General features: G+C 37.1%; 1 protein-coding gene and 1 non-coding gene across 5 annotated transcripts in view; one reads left to right on the top strand and one right to left on the bottom strand.

Annotated features, from left to right (window-relative positions):
- The window catches only part of LOC135966529 (uncharacterized), a 273,782-nt gene that overhangs the window by 230,758 nt on the left and 21,889 nt on the right, over positions 1-21,135 (bottom strand). The window lies entirely within an intron of this gene.
- On the top strand, positions 19,445-19,551 carry LOC123568111 (U6 spliceosomal RNA). Its single transcript, XR_006691338.1, has one exon. It is a non-coding gene; the product is annotated as a U6 spliceosomal RNA (small nuclear RNA).

The raw sequence follows: 21,135 nt of genomic DNA, 5'->3' as shown, positions 1-21,135 counted from the left end.
AGTATTATACAGTAGTGTCCTAGGCTTTCACATTCACTCGCCACTCACTCCCTGACACCCAGAGCAACTTCCAGTCCTGCAAGCTTCACTCATGGTAAGTGCACTGTACAGGTGTACTTTATAAAAAAATCTTTTATGCCATGTTTGTACTGTACTCTACCTTTTCCATGTTTAAATGTGTTTACACACACAAATATTTACCTCCGTGTTATAATTGCCTACAATGTTCAGTACAGTAACATACTCTATAGGTTTGTATTATAGGAGCAATAGGTTGTACCATATAGCCTAGGTGTGTAGTAGGCTGTATAATCTAGTTTTGTGAAGTACACTCTGTGATGTTCAAACAATGAAATCACCTAAGGTTATATATCTCAGAACATATCCCCATTATTAAGTGACACATAACTATATAGATCAAGCTTGTAAATTTGGTTAAACAATAGTTAGGCACAATTTGAGAGAATAATTAAGGTGAAATTCTTGCCCATTTTACAATATGGCTTTAGAATGAATTTGCTGCCAATTTAAGTAACTACGTCATATATTTTAGTGGTTTCTGGGGGCAATAAAAGTAGCACACTTATAAATAGCCATATGGATAAAAATGCCTATCATGTTTTTTTCAAGATAAATAGAAGCAATGCCAAGGACTGCAGAAGTCACACACACACACACACACACACACACACAACTGACAAAAAAACCCCACTCATCTCTCTTGAAAGAGGTAGCAACATCTTTGGTTCACTAGATTTGGAAGTTAAGTCAATTGACTCAAGGGAAGAAAAATACAAGATTGGGAATGCTTTAGTTACATACTCTGCTCTATCTCATGTTAAACTCTAGGGAGAATTTCAGGTGGTACCTGTCTTTTCACAGTCATTGTCACCATCACCCACATAGAATATGTGTACTTCCTGAAAGCAGAGCTCTGACATAGGTCCAAGAGTCTTAAAGATTAAGTACAGCTTTGGCTGGAAAAATGAAGAGTCCAAAAGCAACTCATTCTTAATTACCTTTTATCTTCCCCTTAGAAAGCTGATAGGAAGGCTAAAAAGAACCCATAAAAAGAAAAAAAAAAAAAAGTTTTGGTGGCTCTACCTCAGCCTGAGAAAAGGATTCCTTGAGGTTTATGCATAGTAAATCCAGTTCGCCAGGATAAAGAAGTAGATAGACTTAGCTACACAGCAAGATTTGGGCATTTGCCTGAAGGAGACCTGAACACATTACCCTGAAACCAAATGATTCAAAAGGTCATTTTCAGGACTTAGATATATGAGATCTTATATATCTATATTCTCAAGTAACAATTACCATTATCTCTTGAAGCCCAGCATAATTCCTTGCTATTAATTGCTCAATATCATTTGTTAAAATGAAATTTTGGGGCCTTAGTTTCTTAGTGTGCCATAATTAGTAAAACCTGCTTTTAAAAGTTGCAAAATAATAAATGGAAATGCTCTTTAAAAGAATGAATGCTGAATAAATACAAGCTATTTCTACTATTAACTGGAATATGATACTAAAATAGCCCACCATACATCCACCAGTCAGTCTGCCTGTCAGTTCACCAGGCTTCATTAGGAGACTAACAGATGGGCAACATATAAAAGCTTATATTTGTAAGAGCTCACGTTTGCCCTTTGGCTCTCTGCCCTCAGGCCTAGAGTGTGGCCCTTAAATCCATCTCCCCAAGAGACTGCAGGAAAGGCTTGTGTGGTCAAACTGGTTCCGCCATTGGTCTCATTCCAACCAAAGCTCATTAGTTTTACTTTTCCCTTCGGATTTGTGGGTTACAGTTTTATTTGTTGCATAATAGAAGCCACTAACTAGCAGCTTGTATGTTTCTTTACACCTTGGCATTGAATCAACAATGGATCCATTGCACTTCCTTTATTAAGATTAAGTGGTGGTTTGCTGTATGTCCTTAGACTTGGTTGTCATTTTAAGCATTTATTAGTTACTCTAATTATAACCTACTAGCCATTCTATTTCTTTCATTAAGATAAAATAAAAAGGAACTTGTGCTCCAGCTTCAACTTTAAAAACCTAGACCTGCACTGTCCAATATGGTAGCCTCTACATATGGCCATTGAGCATTTGAAATATGACTAATCTGAATTCAGAGATGCTGTAAGCATAAAATACACACCACCAGATTTCAAAAAGTTATTATTAAAAAAGAATATAAAACATCTCTAATTTTTAAAACTGATTGCATGTTGAGATGATAATATTTTGATTATATTGAGTAAAATTAAATATATTCTTAAAATTAATACCAATTGTTTCATTTTATTTTTAATGTGGTGACTGGAAAATTTTAAATTATGAATGTGGCTTGTATTATATTTCTACTGGACAACTTTGATCTAGATGTTCAGAAGTTTTCTGAAGATTTTTATTCTTAATGACTTGGATTAGTCTTGGTTATTTAATTCTAATGTATTCTTTCTTACTGGGTTATTTAAAATTTGTGTATTATCTTACCTCTAGGATTGACTAGAATATAATAGCAAATTAAATAAAACTAACTAATGGCTATTAATCATGTTTAAAAGGCACTGACCTGCCAAGTGCTTTCAAAGCCCTTTAAACACCTGCATTAATGGCTCTGTATCATGCCAAATTATACTGAACCAGAATGCTCTAATGCTGTTCTTGTCTAGAGGTGATCTCCTCAGCTTGGAGCTTCACTGAGCAGAATAGACAGCAAGTTATACATTATAACACATGCATTGATAGATGTGTTCGGCAAATGTCATAGCACTTTCTTCAAAACTGCATCATGAAATAGAATGTAAGACATTTGGAAAGTAGATTTGATGCTAGTACTTGTGATCTATTCTCAAGCTCAGCTTTCATTATGTATGTAATATATGACGTATGACCAACCACCTACGTATGTGAGAGGTATTTTTAAAATGAGTGACCACTATAATTGTGATGTACAAACAAAAGAGAAAATTCTCATAAGGAAACTAAGGGAAAAATGGGAGATGAAAAGGCCAAGTATAAAACAACAACAACGACAACAAAATTCAGTTCACCAACCAACCCTCCATGGCCACTTATTCCAGCCACTGCATTGAAAAGTAAGAAGTATTAAAAAACAAAACAAACAAACAAACAAAAAAAACTTTTTAACCATAGAAAAGAACTGTCCTTCTGATCTGGAATATACAGTAAGACCTTTATTAAATATCACTGAGTCCAAAGGACCTACAATCCCAAGATGATCCCATTTGGGCAAAGGAAATGGAAACCTGCAAAAAGACAGACAGCATGCAAGAGAGGGAGTTGATAAAGACCCAAAAAGAGAATAGCTGCATTAGGAAAGTTGTTCTGCATAATTTTCCTACCCTTCCCTAAGGAAGTGCACCTTATAGTTGTGACAGGATATTCAGAAAAGGAGAAACTTATTTTTCTCCAAGACAAGCTTCAAATAAGAAGAAATTTAATAAGAAGAAACCATTCCATGAATTTAATAAAGCAAAGATAGTGTGCCTAGAATAACTTAATCTTAAAGATACCCATGTTAAAAAAACTCACAAAGAAGAAAACGAAGAGGTAAATAAATATTGCTCGACATTTATATACAGAAGCATTTAGAATTACTCAGTTTCAGTTCATCTTTAAGCTTCCCATTTTCCAGATAGACAAACTGAAGCACTGAATTTTGTTGATGCGACCTAAATTATAAATAGCCTGTGTAAAGACCAGAACTAGAAGTAAATTTATCTCCAATTGCTTTTTTTACTAATTTCTCAGGCAATTTCTTCTCGATACATCCTGGATGTAAGACTCGCTATTCCTAGGACCACATGAATACTTTTAAGATACCTAACATGAAAGAAATACTCTTAACAGAGCCTTTACTGGATACATGGTCCTCAAATCGAGTTCTTTTTTTTTCTTTTGGGACAAGGTATCCCTGTGTTGCCCAGGCTGGAATGCAGTGGCACAATTTTTGTATTTTTTATAGAGAAGTGGTTTCGCCATGTTGCTCAGGCTGAGTTCAACTTTTAAGACATTGTTTTATAAAATCATGCTGAACTCCAGCTCCGAAATGTGACTACTATTAAACAGTTAATGATATATCCTTCAAAACTTTTTATAAGATGGATACAGTCATATAATTTTTAAAATCAAAGTGAGATTGGGCTAGGCATAATATTCTAAATTTTTCTTTTTTCAATATATTATAGATATTTTCATTTTCAGGCTTTATTATATTTTTAAATCCACATAATTTGCCATTCTAAAAATGTCCCATAGTTTTCTCAACCACCATTGTATCAATGATGATTTATTTAGGTTATATGCAATTTTTCACTATTACAAATAATACCACAGCAATATTCTTTGGTTATATTTTGGAACTTACGTAAGAATTTCCTAAGGATAAATTGCTAAAGGTGAAGTTTCTGAGTCAATGATCATTACATTTTTAGGGCTTTTTACAGATACTTTAAAAATTACCTTCCAAATCACTTGAGTCAATTTACACTCTCATCAGAAATAAATGATAAGGCCTGTTTTCTTATACCCTTACCATCACTGAGTGCTATCAATTATTTTAATAATGCCTGACCAGAGAAGAAGAATATATCTCAACTTTTATTCAATTTGGATTATTTTTAACAAATCAAAGTTGAGGATTTTTCTTTTTAAGTTAATCCTGTATTCTCCACATCCTTGTTTAATTAGTCTTTCCTGATACTATTTGTGAAAAGGAAAATAATAATAATAAAAGTTTTCTGTCTTGAGACTTACAGGTATATTTTAAATACTCATTTGATTCCAGGGATTGGCAAATATAATTCAGTGCTCTTGGGTAGACAATTCATTCTAGCATTTTTTCTAACATCTTTAGTTTAGCTTTCTCTCATACAAAGCAGAAATCAATCTTATTTCATATAAAGTACTGGGATTAGGATACATTTCAGTTTGGCCTGTATTTGGCAAAAATTCAAAACTTTCAGTATTACCCAGTTCAAAATTTCAACTCACTACTTACATGATTTTTCTCTTTGAACAACTTCTGACTTTCATGAACATAGACTTAATTCCAAATAGAGATTCTCTCATAAGTTTATACAAAAATAGGGGAAGTGCTTCGAGACTACTACAGAAATGTACAGTCCTACTGGGCATCTTAAAGACAAGGTGTGTGAGCTTTAATGAAGCCTTTGAAAGCTTAAAATGCATCAAATTAAAAATCATATGCATTAGAAAAAAATTATTTCAGCAGCTATTCTGTCAACATTCCTGGAAGGAAGTAAAAGGTTTTTATTTAAGATATGAACACAGTCAGAGATAAACACATTTTCTTTGTAGAGACTAGATATCTCACTGTTGGGTATTAATGTTAAGATAAAAGTAAAGCAGATTTGTGCCAGTGGACATGACAGAAAAGTGAACCACAAAGAAAAAAACAATTTTCAAAGTGCAAGTAATTGGACTGTTTACAGAGTATCATGAAATTCTGAGGATTTGAAGACAACTTTAAAGACATAAAGTTCAACCACTTAGCTATCTAATGTTTAAATCTTCTCCACAGTAAATTGGTCAAATGCTCATTCACCCAGTGTTTAAACATATGCTCTGATAGGGAATGAATTACCTAGTGGGGAGCCCGTTTCAGTTCTGGGCAGCCGTGATGATTAGTTAGTCCTTCTTGGTATGTTCTACTAAAGTTTGTTTTCTTAGATTTAATATTTATAGATCCTACTTACACATTGGCATTACATAGGAACTCTTGGCTTGCTAATTCCATACCCTCTCCTAACCTCCATTCCTTTCACCTTCCACAATACGAGCAGAAAAACTAAATCTTCACTTTCCTGGTCTCTGTTTCAGCAAGGGCTTGCCAACGTAACCCAGTTCTGGCTAATGAGACATAGGAAAACTTCACATGTGGGTTCTGGGGAAGTTTTTGTCATCCATTCCCTCTTCTTTCTGCCTTGAGTATAAACTTGATTAAGCCAGGATTGCTACTTGCAACCAGGAAGGAGAGTTCTCAAGTCTAAACCCCTAAATGCTCAGAGCCAGCTACCTTCAGACTTAGTACTATTTAGAAAAAGTACACCCCATTAATCCTGAGGGATTTTAGTCAGGTTTTCTGATGTTTGCACCTGAAGACAAACCTATTTAACACCTATATCATGTGGTCACACTGAAAAGTCAAATACTTACTCCATTTGTTAACACTTCTCATCTTAATGAAGAGAAAATATTTTTCTAAACTGCTACCTGACCCAGGTTGGAGATACTCTCACCTTCAAATGTCAACAACTAGACTTTATCTATAATATTATCACAACTGCAAAACTATCAGAGTAAACACAAAAGAGAGAATTTAGTTAATGAATGTTGGAGACTCCTGAATTCTGATGTAAGAGAATGTAAGCAGTATATTCACTGTTCCCAGTCGATTTCTTCCCTTTCCTATCTTCTCATTCTATTCCTATCTTAACTCACCTTCAATTTCATTATAAATCAAAATTTCTAGACCCTGGCAAAGCCTGATACAACAATTTTAATTTGTTTCCTCTTTCTTTCTTTTTTTTTTCTTTTTCAAGTCTATCAGGATGTCAGTTTTCTACAAATTACTTGCAGCCATAGTTTTAACCCCAAAACAGGGCACTAAATTTCAACTTTTCCAGGATCATCAAATTTGAGCATCAAGTTGCAATATCATTTAAAGATAGTGATCTGCTATACTCCTTGTAGACTAATAGCAAAATGCGCCACCAGAAATACATCTAAAACTTTGACCCATTTTTCTAGCTCTTAATGCATAATAACAATAATGCTATGCAATAATTTTTATGAATGGTCTTTTCCAAGAATTAAATGATGAAACAGAATAAATCTGAATTTATTCTGCAATTTATATCCAGCTCAATCCTTTTTAAAGAAAAGCTATAATCATACACCTTCAGAATGATGATTTGATCAATTGCATTTCAGAATCAGTAAGTAGGATTGATTATGTATCTCCCATCTACTTCAAAGAAAACTTACAAGGAAGACTGTAGACTAATTAAGAGAATGGACTTTGACACGAGTGAGATCTTTAAATGTGGATTTTGCCCATTATGAGCTGACTGATTTAAGGCAAATTACTTTGGTCCATTCATATTCATCATCACTAAAAATCGAATAAATATATCTACCTCGTAGGTTTATTATAAACTTAAGTAACATACACACATAGTTAAACACTGTCACTAGCACATAAGTGTTCAATAAATGATAAGCTATTACCATTCCTAAAAATACTGGTACCCTTTTCTACCTCCATCCTGGTTTCACTGAATTCTTTCACTTGATGTGGTCAGCCAACAACCGTGGTGTCTAATGATTTAAAAGCACTGAATAGCTAGCATAAGTATAAATTATTTGGACATTTCTAGAATTTCCTTTTTATCTCGAAACCATTGCCCATCCTTTTGTAGAAACAGAATCTAGGTGAGTCAGCAAGAGGTTTTTTAAAAAGACAGAAACGGCAAGGGAGTAGAGGTAGAGCCCCTAATGTTAGACATGTGCCGGAGTTTGTATTGTTCCAGAGCACCCTGAGACAAGGATTTGAGTGCAAATAGCAATTTTAGGAAATGCTGGGTGTAACGGTAAAGAAGAAAGGAAGGAATACAAAAAAAGGGGTTCCTTACCAGTCCCACTAGTATTGTATGCAACTTGAGTTTAATCTCACTGAGGAAACTCTGAGCCAGGGAACAATTTGGAACACCTACTCAGGCCTAATCTTTCCAAGGAAAATTCAGGTATTTCCAGATGCCACAAGTCCTTTGTACACAGAACTTTGCTCATGAGCATGACATTTTCTGCACTCTCCTGGCTTTCTGCACAGAATTTGTTGAGTGCCGTCCTCCTCTGCAGCAGAGATCCAGAGAGAAACCTGGGGCTATGGGCTGAGGCCCAGAGTCTAGGCTGAAGTAGACTGAAAATTGTGAGAGAACTTGTACCACCTGATCTCTCAGTTCCTGACTCCTTCAGCAAAAAATTATTAAGCACCTACTTTTTTCTCATTTATATCTCTAGCAGAGTTATAGGGGCAAGCAGGCCAGGATCCCCCAAACCCCTCTAATACACTCTGCCAGTTAGTCCATCTGTGCTAAGGAGGCTAAAGTTGTAGACTAGATTGTCATGATTAGATTGTCTCTTATTTTCTGACGACTGAATGCCAAAATCGGCGTCCATCCTACCCTTGCCCTTCTTCTGACCAGCTCATCCCAGGGGGCACCTCAGTGAAGTCCATCTTTGAGGCTAGAGACAACATGTGCCCCTGGCAGCAGACATCAGTGGGATCCTTGTCAAACACAATGGTAGTCATTGTCATTAGAGGGGCTTGCAGAACATGTTCAAAGAGCAATATTTTTTCTTGTTAGGCTTCTTGCAGTTGCAATTATAATTAGGGAATTTTAAGAATTTAGGACGTTTTCAGACAAAAATTACAGTATTTGGTTTATACAGAACAACTTTTCACTAGGAGTCACGTCATTCATTTTATTGATTTTTTTCATTTTTTATAAGTCCCTGTGGATTTAATGTGTTAGAATAAAGATATCTCTGCAGAAGGCAATTCTCATTTTTAAAAAATGACTGTTGATCAATGTGGAGTTATCCTTACAGATTAATGTAAAAAAGAAACATGTTTAAAACACTATTTGAAATTAACTTGGGGACACTTTGAAAGGAAAAATCAATTAAATAATGTGATTCTAGATCCTTTCATAAAATATATAAACTTTCCATTTTGTATAGTGACATTTTTTTCAGATACCTAGAGATATGAAGGAACATCCTTAGAAACATAACTGAGTCTTTATTTCTTTGGGAGTATCACTACCCTTGAAACAGGATGATAAAGCTGAGAATAGCACCATAAACTCAACTATAAATAACCCACACTAACAAAGGAAAATGCTGGTTGAACGACTTTTTACACATACCAAACAGCAATAATTTACAGATATTTCCCAGTGAAAACATGGAAGCAAAGTAAGAAAGAAAAGAGAAATAAATTAGGATGCTAAATATTGCCTTCACTGTGTCAGGGAAACTAATGATCATTTAAGAGGGAAAATGATAATCCCTTCTCAGGGCCCTATTTGATGTGAACTGCTGTCTAGGCTTACTCTTGTTAGTTCTTTACGGGAAAGTCAAAGTGGGTAGAATACAGCAAGTTTTTTTTTTTTTTTTTTAAATACCTTTAGGGAGGCTTTTACTTTTCACTTTACCACAGACTCCTCATGCCCTAATATTCATAACTCTACCCTGATTTACACCTTTATTTTTTCAGCCTGGTCTTTGCAGGCATGTGATTTAGGGATTCCTGTCCTATGTTCCCCCACCCCACCAAATTTCTCTATTTGATATCCCAGAATTATGTTCATTCCATAATTCCAATCTCAAATAGCCTCCGTCATTTCCCCTTTCCCTGTCTAAAGTTCATTTCTCCACAAAATCCATTCACGTGACGACCACTTCATGAAGGAGTGTCTGAGCTTATCACATTTGTTATTTATAAGCTGGTAAACGTTTAATAACTGGCTCTCCCTGGAAGGAAGAGGATCCCAGATTTCTGGTGTTTGTCCATTTCTGTGGTGTAAACTCTCTTACCATGGCCAGTTGAAAAGGTGCTCACAATCTGCTGGTAAGAGCTGGTGAAAGCTGGCTCCAGCACACAATTGTTTTTTTAGGAACAAATGGCCCATAGCTTTGTAAGATTGTATCAGGTATTGTACTTTTAAAAGAGGTGTGGAAGCAGCACCGAGCAAAAGTAAAAAGAACCAAGTTCTAGACCTCATTCTGTCATTCCATAACTAGTTGATTCTAAGGCCACTGAACCTTTCTGGATCTCAGTTTTCTCATCTATACAATAACAGAAGCACATGAAATAACGTTCTAATGCTAACAGGCCTATAATTCTGTGTCATCCTTCATACAATCATGCAACTACATGCAACTACAACTTCATACATCCTCAACTACAATCTCCTTGAGAGTGGGTTATGCCATAACATACTATATCCTCAACACACCAGGCACAGGCCCTTGTACTTAACAGGTGCCTCCTATATAGCTGTTTTGCTGAATAAATGATTCACCTGGGTAACACTGGCAGTAGCCTGGGCATATGATGGGTTAGTGGTATAGAATAGGGTATGAGATTGCATTAGAACAAGGAGAAAGAATCAAGAGATTAATTTGAAGAATAGTTTTCTCTATGAATAAAGAAAATTTCCAGGTTGGTAATAGGTAAACTGAACGGTGCCATTTGTATACCATTTCTGCTCCTTCTCTCCCCTGGAGGCGCCAAGACGTCCTCCATTTGACCTCGTCCCCTAGTGGAAACTTCCCTTCCTCACCACCATTTTTTTACATTAGAATTCACGCTAGACTACGTTTTTAACATTTCTTTGCCATTTGCATTTCTCCCTGTCATATATCACTGTCAGATTTATCTCAGAGTAAACAATATATTTTTTACCAATACCTTTCTTTTCGTTTTTCTTATAACGCTATTTGCGAGCATAAAAACTTGAATTTGGGCTGATTGGGGCAATATTAATAATACAGCAAAAGCCAAGAAGACTTCATGTATTGAAGTAAAATTGGACATTCAACAGAATAATAAATAAAATTCTTTCTACTTCAGCTTTTTCTAGGCTCATAAGGCCTAGATATCATATGGCAGTGAGGTAAGAAGAGAGCTCTGTGCAGAACTGCTAAGATTCTTGTAAAACCATTTTTATCAGCATCAATGAACCCTAACCAATTAAAAAAAAAAGAAAGAAAGAAAGAAAGAAAGAAAAAACCTCCAGAGTTGGAAGAACTGGAGAAGAATCCTGCTGAGTTATTGGCAGTATGGCTCCCCCAAGGGAGAAAACCTACTTCTTTGCTTTAAGCCAAGTGAGAGGAACTTCAAGAGGAGGAGACACTTGAAGAGTTTGATAAATATCTCCCAGAGTTTAAAAAAAATGTTAGTGCAGGTATAAGACAGTGTGGCTAGACTGGCCTGAAGGAGCAAGGCAGAGAACAAGGCAGGAATCAAACTTTCTGCAGACCAACTGTGTGCCACACAGGAGGGATCAAACCTGGAGTTCTTGAAAGGACTGCCTGGAAAGACAAAGCAAATGGCCAGGAATCAAAGACTGTGTCAAAAGTAACAAACTGCATGAGGTGTCACCTGTCTTACAGGAATTATAGTTGCAGTTGAGGCTCCTGGGGCAAAATCACTCCAAAAACACCCCTGTGATAAAGTCAGCTTTGAGCGTCTATGACGGCAAATCCAAATCACATCAGTAAGGTATTTGCTGTCCCCTTAACTCTTCTCCCTCATCCCCCTCCAGTGCTGAAGGCACTAGAAGCCATAGTTAGTGATGGAAGAGGAGATGCCACGTCTCACACACACCCACACACTTTACATTCATATACATACACTCTCATACACACACATTTATACACACATTCACACGCATTCACACACATGCGCGCACACACACACCACACACACACACACCAGGCCACCAATTCTTGGTCAGGCCCTGGCTGGGAAATGGGAGAAAATTTAAAGAGGACAATGGGTTTCTATTATTATACTGAACTGAACTGCTTAAAGCTTTAAAGTAACTGGAAGATTACTAATTGCCAGAAAATAGAGAGTAATTTTTAAAACTCTGAGATCTCCTCAAAATTTCATCCAAGAATCAGGAAAAAAGCTATTCAACCCAATGTGTTAAAGAGACAATGAGAAAAAAAAAAAAAAAAGTTGCTTCAGGTTTTGTTTGTTTTTTTTTTTTTTTCTAATGAGCTTTTTTATAACTATAATGGTCGCAGACTTAATAGAAAAAGATTGGCCTCCAACCCTTCAAGTCCTTGAATGTTTTCAAAACCACTTTAAAACACCAAAAGGCATTGATTCATCTGCCCCTAATCAAACTGCAAGCACCCACATTTGAGAAAAGCAAAAACTATTTCTTCTTCGATTATGTTGTTCCTCTGTTTTGCCTTATTTATAGTATTAAAACTGTGTGTTTTCTATTGTTTTTCATTGAAAGTGCACTATACTTTTACTCCCCTATTGATTTTTAAGTCAGATAGACCTAGGATCTGAAACACTACTTATAACATTCTTCATAAAGGAAAATGTCTGCAACATTCCAAAATTAATGGTTAGAACTCAACCCATTTGGAGAATAAGCTTCCCTGTAATATGTGCATACTCCAGTGATGACTGTATATGTAAGAGTAAAATAAAACCTTTATTCAACATGATCATCTCTGTATAGAACTTGTTATACTAATTTCAAATCTCTCAAAGGATATAGATGTTTTCCCCAGTAGGTCTGGTCTCAGGGATAAGAGAAATTCATTATTCCGCCTGTATTAATTTGTCATGGTGTGTACAGCCAAGGATCCAGCACAGAAATGGCACAAGCAAAGACTTCCCGGCTGACTGTCTCTTGGGGGTCCAAGACACAGTAAGTTGTCAGGGTTGATAAAGATATGTTCTAAGAAATGTGAACCTGCCCATTATTTTTCTGGGAATAGCAGCCAAAACCAATAACAACAACAAAAAAAAATGACCCAACACCGCCAGGCTTGCGGGCATTCTTTACTACATTTCATGCCAATTATTCCTTCTCACATGAAAAGCAGGCATTAATTTCCAACCCCTGACCTATATTTCACATACCAGAGTTTCAGACCAAAAGAAACACTAGCTATCATAAAAATGCTACGACAGCCTGCCACATGAGGAGGAATCCCTTTAGGCTTCCAGCCAACAAGTTTGGTTTGAGTCTGCCACACTTTTATAGGGTGGAAAGGTGAGGTGGGGGAGAAAGAGAATAATTGTCCTCCCTTCCTTGAGAGGTCTTATCACAATATCTACTACTTTCAGAGAGGTAGTGAAAAAATGATGGAAATCATAACTAATATCTGCTTGTCTTCATGGCATCTAGAGTCCCAGTAGGCTTCGTCCTTAGCTGCTTCTCCTGTTTCAAGCACAAACTAATCATTCCAGTAAAACCTCCAGAAAAGATCTCCTGCATGCCTGAAATATTCCAAAGACATGGGATTGGAACTAGAAAGCACTTCAGACAGAAACGTATGCTGGAGCATGGTTTTTGTGAATGGGAAGTCATGGGCAATGGTTCTTCTAGTGGCTGAACAGGGATTTGAGTATAATGGTTCATTTTTACTAAATGGTTCCCTGGGGGGTCCAAGAAAAAAAAAAGAGCAATATCCAAAAGTGCCCAACATCTTCCCAGGGGCAGCTTTTTCAGGGGGAAGAATCTAACTCTGTGAAGACTCACAATGTGTTATACTGAAAAATGGAATGAAAATACATTTCCAGCCTTCTCAAGCAGACTCCAACAGTGAAGAAAAAAACAGAACACAAAACATTCTCAGGTTATAGCCAAGTTCTAGATGGATCTCAAGACCCAGCAGAGAGATTAATTTAATTTTCTAAGATAGCAGAGTAAGTCAAGAAATAGGGGATTTAAATGAAATTATTTTTGCCTGACTACCATATCAAATCCTTAAATAATAAGGCAGCATCTAACTCCATTATTTCAAACTTCAAATATTGTTTCTAGCATAAGAGAAGCATGCAGAAATGGGATGGGAGGCATACTGCATTGTTATTCATAGTAAACCCTCAGCATCTTTTGTACTTCATTCATTCACATATATGTATTGACATACATGTATTAACTATTCCATTCAAAGTTCTGTGCAAGGTGCTGGGGCTGAAATTGGGAACAAGATAGATAAGACTACTGTCTTCACACAGAAGCAGAGAAGAGAGAAAAAATGCATTTTGAACGACAGACAAGCTCTAGCTATGCCAAAGCTCCAGCTAAGCTGATATACTTGGTCAAGGTGTCCGGCCTTTGTGGAGAGAATTTCAATTTGGGTCCTGGCTCTGTCACTAACCTAATGTGTGACCTCAAACAAGTCATGAATACATTCTGGCTCCCAATTTGGAGACAACGGTACCTGTTTTAGGGAGCTGAGACTCAAAGAAGGCAATGAAGTTTTATGAACCGTTGTATAAATAAAGTGTCTTATTACAAATATTAGAAAACACTTATAGCGGCCAAGCATGGTAGCTCACGCCTGTAATCCCAGAACTTTGGGAGGCCGAGGCGGGTGAATCGCCTGGAGGTCATGAGTTTGAGACCAGCCTGGCCAACATGGTGAAACGCCGTCTCTACTAAAAATACAAAAATTAGCTGCACATGGAGGCAGGTGCCTGTAATTCCAGTTACTCGGGAGGCTGAGGCAGGAGAATCGCTTGACCCTGGGAGGCGGAGGTTGCAGCAAGCCGAGATCCCACCATTGTACTCCAGCCTGGGTGACAAGAGCAAGAGTTTGTCTCAAAAAAAAAAAAAACAAAAAAACAAAAAAAAAATACTTACAGCAAAAAAAACTTAAGAGTTATCATTCTATTTGTTGCCTAATTCAAATCTAACAAAAATATCTGCTGTCAGAGCCAAAAGAGTAGGTTGTGATTGTAACTAATCATTTACACAATACATTATGAAGAACACACAATACTCAGATCTGTACAAAGTCACAAGCTAAAACATAATAACGTTTTACAGTTTTCTTTAAATGGTTCCCAAACTACGTAAAAAAAAAAGAAAGAAAATGCACATTTTCCATTCAATACTCTTCAGAATTAAAGAAAAATAAGAAATACAGAAAAATAGGCTTTCTAAAATAGGCAAATAAAATTTTCTTTAATGAATGGATAGGTTTATTTCAGTTAGTAGTGAATGACTCCAGGGAAAGAAGTTAAGGGAATAGTCCATGAGGTTTCGGTGTGTGTGCGGTTTTTTTTTTTCTTCCTTTCAACCCTACCTCTCTACCAAAGGAAAGGAGCCAAGAAGAATGGTGAACTGAAGGTTTCTTTTTATTCTCCCATAATTCAGGTGCATATTTTTTCCAGCTGAAAAGGGGGTAAGTACTTCTTCAGCTATGACTCAGAATGATCAGTTTCCATTTCAGAAAGAATGGTTAAAAACAAATACACACATAGTGGACTTGCAATTGTAGTCACACAGAGAGATTTTTTTCTACATCTAAAACAAATGAATCTAAATATTTTAAGTGGCTTTACCAGTTGGTAGAAAACATGCAAAATATAATTCACAGGTGTGTCTACTGGGTTCCTTTTATGGCAGTGAGCATGTAGGGGTTCCCATTATCAGAAAAAGAGGACAACAGGTTTAAATCCAAACCTACTGCGAAATCAAAAACTGCCATAGTGGGAGCAGTCAATCAAAAAGATTTTCATCGAATGCTTTAGCACTGGAGGCATTGAGAGTGCAGTGCAGCTCATCAAGACAGACTCCCTATCAGCAGATCCTGGCACACATATATGGGAAAGCTGTGACCCTCTGGCAAACAGACAGCTTAACTCCCTCACCTTTGGTGTAGTGGGGTACACCCCAATACCTATAGCAAACTTCCCAGAGGGCAGAATATTAGCTTGGCATGAGATGGCTTATCACCTAGTTATTCTAGGCATGGTGGGGTAGTTACAATCTGTAAACCTTCTAATGTACTTTCATTCCAGGAATGCATAGACAAGGTAGAGAGGACAAGTCTATTAAAAGCTTAAATACTTAACAACTTAGCGGGGTAAAGATTTAATACCAGCGTCTTGCCAGCAGAAGTTAAAGATGGACAGAAAGAGCCACAAAGAAATGACAGGAATCCCCGCTCCCCCCACCACACACACACATACACACACACACACACACACACACACACACACACATCAGAATTTTGCCTATTATAGAATGCAATTCTACAAATCCCACAAAAGCTGCAAGGGAGTAAGTTTTCAGTAAATGTCAAAAATTAAAAGCAGTGCTATAAAGGTATTGTAAAAAAAAAAGAAAGAAAGAAAGAAAGAAACTACACAAGGGAAAGAAAGACACTAGGAAGTTGGGTGATGACTGACTCACAAAAATGTCTTATAGAAACATCGGCATGAAGAGAAACTACATCTTAACCAAAACCATCTGATGGCTGAACTCTAGGTGCCTTGTAAACAGGATCTTTGCCTTTATTTTTCTCTCAGCAGCTGACTGCAATTTTGGTGGTTTAAATAAAATCTGGAATTTTTTTCTAAAGATGAAACCTACATGTTTGATATTTAAATTTCTGTAATTTTTCTTTAGCCATATGAGGTTCTGTGATATGAACACAAGTTATACTAAACACACACACACACACACACTAAACATTGATATATATATTCATATGTCCAGATCTTGGGACAGGGAACATACTTTCTGACGATATAGAGCATAATCTTTCTTAGGGAAAATTTATTGTTTTGATACCTTAATTTTTTCAGTTGGTGTCTCAGCTAGACAACAAAGAAAGTTAAGCCTGATTTAGCTATATTAGATTTTAAATCTGCTGCATTCACCAAAGTTCACCCTGAGCCCAGCAAACTGTTTAATACATTATAGACACCAAGCAAATGTCTGTTAAATGAATTAATATAGTAAGACCAATCAGCAACCTATCATTAAAACTGAAGTTTTACCTTAATTACATAAACTAAAATAATTTCCATTGTAATATTGCTAGTTATGAGCTAATAAAGATCTACTCAGATTTTAAAAATGTGTTTGGATTTCACACTCTTCTACCCAGTAGCAGCCAAGTCTCTGTCAATAATCATATAGTGACATTTCAAGTCCTCATGTCTTAAGCTAACAAATAAAACCAGGGGGCTAAGAAGCAAATTTATGGAGTATTATTTGAAGAATACTTAAATGATTGCCTAAAAGTATTTTTCCTTCACCAATTTACCATTGGTATGATCTGAAGTTGCTACCATCAATCATGTATTGGATGCAAAACATTCAAAGGTTCTGGTAAAAGGCAAATATGCTACAGGTACCATCTGAATTTCCTTAGACCTTAAAAGTGTGGGTTAAAATGAAGTTTTATTTAATGGAATAATTTAAATGTTTCTAGTCTGTATAACCATTTGTGTTTGACAGGCCTTCAGGCCTTCAGCCTTCCCCACCCCACTACTCGCCCTGATCCCTTCAAAAACTTTTTTCCAATATTTCTGAGTCTGAGACAGGCTGCTAAATAATCCCATTCCTGCTGGCTCAGCTTGGCTTAGCCATCATTCCTGCAAGTACCCCAGTTCCTCCTAGGGCTCTCCAGAAATCAAATCTATGCAAGAACTCTGTCACAAGAAAGAAATCTTACTTCCATTTTGCTTTGGAGAGATTTTCAAGCATGATCACTTAGGTCTCAGAACTTACTTTACAGAGTTCTCTATCTCTCTCTCTCTTCTCACCCCTAACCTCCCTTAAAATTTTAGAATTCCTCTGCTCTCCACAGAACTCAGATATGTTCCATTAGGGCAGGGAGACAGCTCTAGGTGCCTGAAACCATGGCACATGCTGGCTCAGGCAAGGCCTGACAAGCAAGGCCCTCTGCTGAGAGCTTATCCAACCTGGCTTCTTCTTCTCCCAGGACATTCCTCAGTATTTGTGCAAACATGCTTCTGGCAAGCACAAGATAAAAATGTGCCAAGTATGCCTGAATTTCAGTCTCAGTTGAGACCGCTTCCACATATGGAAAGATGAAAAGATAAGTATTAGCACAGTATCATCTACAAACATCTTCATGAAAATTAGATTCTGAGATCAGTTGATCCTGCAACAGACAGCAGATCTCTGAATGATAGCACAAATGTAATTTGATGAAAGGGACAAAGGGGAAAGAGACATAAAGGCTAAGAAATTCAGAATCTGGAGGTTGTTCCCAGGGTGATGAGCCCAGGAGCCAGGTGCCTTAAGGGTGAATGGCCAAGGGCACCTGAGGATATTGGGTACATGGGCAGGGGACACTTGGGTACAAGGAGATGAAATGGGAATGAAAAGACACCAGAGATAAACTCAGCTAGGTCTCAGTGTTTCTGAAACTGCCTTGGAAACAAATAATTATCTTTTCCAGTGAAATTCCAGTGAGTTTCTGAAACTCAGTCTTGGAAATAAATAATTATCTTTTCTGGTGAAATTCCATACAAAAGTTTGATTTCACAAATTTGTCATTGATCTTCCCCGTAACTGGCTCTGTTCCGTTGTTAGCCAGTCATAACATCAGTCTATGTGACACCAAACATCCAGCCAATTCAGTCATAATCAAAACTCCAGTTAACCAGCCAGCTGTTGTCTGTACATAATGCCAAGCAATCAACTGGACAAACTTCAAGCCCGGGTTGATGGGAAAGACCAGATGTTTCAGCATTATGTAAATGCTAAGTGCCAATTGAAAACAGGAGTGTTCACTGTCATTTTGCATACAATCTTAGAATGAGCACTTGCACTTTTCTCATAAGCAGGACGTTAGCCCAACCAAGATCTCAGAGATATGCATACACAAACACAGATACACACACACGCTGAAAATGCTTGGGTGCGTGTAGGTATGTAAGAACATGTCAGAGGTGCAGACGTAGTAAGTTAATTCATACAATCTCAACTTCATAAAATGTACTCAATGTGCCTATCCCTGCCAGTCTGTGCTCTTCCCTGCCTTGCCCTGCTCTGCTCTTCATCTCAGGAAACGACACTTCCAGGCTCTTTTGCCCTCTGGCTTCAGCATATGGGAGGCACAGCTAGAAGATGAAGGCCACAAGGAAGGGCATGGCAAGCGAATTTTCTCCCTTCTCTCTCTGTCTCCTTTGATGTCTCCAGAAGCTCCACCTCCTTCCAGGTTATCCTTTCTCTTCCACAGTTCTGGTTCCCATACAAAAGCCTTATCTCTGGCCCCTAAACTCCCTCTCCATCATCTGCAAAATCTATTTCCTGGACTAAATTTCATCTACTGAAAGACCTAGAGTGACTTATTTTTCTGGCTGGACCCTGACTGATACACAGGATAATCTGGCAAAGTAAAGTACCTCTCATCCTGGGGTTTCAAGGGCAGCCTGAGGCCTATTAAAGAGCAGCTGAAGTGCTGAGCCAATGAAGGATGTGACCAGAGCTCTCCTCCTCTTCCTTGCTTCTCCCTATCAAGTCTTCTAACTAGTAAGAAAATAAATAAATAAAAATGATTTAGGCCGGGCACAGTGGCTCACATCTGTAATCCCAGCACTTTGGGAGGTAGAGGCAGGTGGATCACGAGGTCAAAAGATGGAGAACATCCAGGCCAACAAGGTGAAACCCTGTCTCTACTAAAAATACAAAAAAATTAGCTGGGCGCAGTGGTGCACGCCTGTAGTCCCAGTTACTCAGAAGGCTGAGGCAAGAGAATTGCTTGAACCTGGGAGGCGGAGGTTGCAGTGAGCCAAGATCGTGGCACTGCACTCCAGCCTGGCAACAGAGCGAGACTCCCTCTGAAAAAAAAAAAAAAATGAGTGCTTGCTTTGACAACACATATTCTATAATTGGAACAATACAGAGAAGATCAGCATGCCCACGTGCAAGAATGACATGCAAATTTGTGAATGCTCTATATATCTTTTTACTATCCATGTATCTTATAAAATCATGTTGTATACCTTAAATATACACAATAGAATTTATTTCTTAAGTGATTTATCAAACACAACTCCTGCTGTTTCCTCCAGTGATTCCTATGAGACAGAACCCCCAAATCAAATGTTCGGAACCCTTTCCAAAATCAGCAAGCAATCCTGTCTTCCAGCCTCCACTCTATATGTCTGCCAATGGACTTACTATAAAATGATCCTATCATTTCTTCTTTTGTGGGCTAGGAGGCAGCAATTTCTTCAGATGGCCCTCTAAACAGTAACTCAGAGTTGATAGCTTTTCAATTTTAAGTCAAACGTCATTTCAACAGTCTTACTTATAAGTTTAACACATTGTTATATCTTTTGAAAACAAGCTTATATCAATTTTGTCAAAAGTTTCATCAGACCACTTTAACAAATTACATTCACACATTCCCTTAGCATTCACACTGATGAGGACAAAAGAAAACAGGAACATCAAGGTAAAGTAGATTTCACTGAATACGGGAGAAATTATTAACATGAAAGAAAGCAAATGGAATGAATTCCTTACACACAGGTTTGGTGAGTACTTAGGTGCAGGCTCTGTGCTGTTTACTTACAATACATGAGTTCAAAAGTGATAGTTCCTGCTTAAGAAAGGAGCTCACACCTGTGAACTGAGAATTACACTTTACAAAAGCATCATTTGTCAGTAACTGATCTGTCTTGTAGAATAGTATGAAATACAGCTAAAAATAAAGGGGACAAAATCATATTCACCTCTAATTCTGGCATATAGTCAACTAGCATTAACATATTGGTGTATATTATTTCAGACTCTTCTCTATGCATGCATGGAATGCATTATATGAACATTTGTATACATTTTTACATAAATTGGAGCATGTTATTCCAATTGTTTTATATTAGCAATATTTTATGAACTTTTTTTCCACATTAACATACATTCTACCTAATCTTTTTTATACTATATCTTACTGTATGGAATGTGTATATTTATCTTATTGCTAGAAATCTAGATAATGTCCAATGTATTTGGATTATAAATAATATTGAAATGTTATTTGTACAAGTGCAAAACTATATGTGCAAGGTTAGATTGCACCAAGTGCAGAACTATATGTGCAAGGTTACTATATGTGTGAAACTATATGTACATAGTTTTACACTTGTACAAATATTTTATACAAGTTGCTTATAAATAGTTAGAACCCTAGATCTCCTCCCCATTCCTGTTGCTGTGAAATTGACCCATCACCTCTCAGAAAGGAAACTGGGAATTTATTCTCTGACAGATAAAGTCCTTGGACTGGGAATTCACTGGGCATAGTTGAATGTGTGGTACCAGACCTGACACAGGAGGCTTAAGTAACAGCAATCATACTAGAGATGGAATAATGAGGCCCCTAACTTCTTCCCCCACAAAGCTTCCAGAATACTGGCAGCCAGACCTTTACCCTCCTGGAAAGAGAATAGAGGAATATTCACTGCAGAACTTGACCAACCCAAGAAAAAAGACTTCACATATACTGGCATCAGCATTTCATCAAAAAAACCCCACTCAAATCACC

The sequence above is a fragment of the Macaca fascicularis genome, chromosome 12, assembly GCF_037993035.2.
Source record: "Macaca fascicularis isolate 582-1 chromosome 12, T2T-MFA8v1.1".
Lineage (NCBI taxonomy): Eukaryota > Metazoa > Chordata > Mammalia > Primates > Cercopithecidae > Macaca > Macaca fascicularis.
Note: the sequence above shows the minus strand (reverse complement) of the source record. Positions and strands in the feature narration are given on the sequence as shown.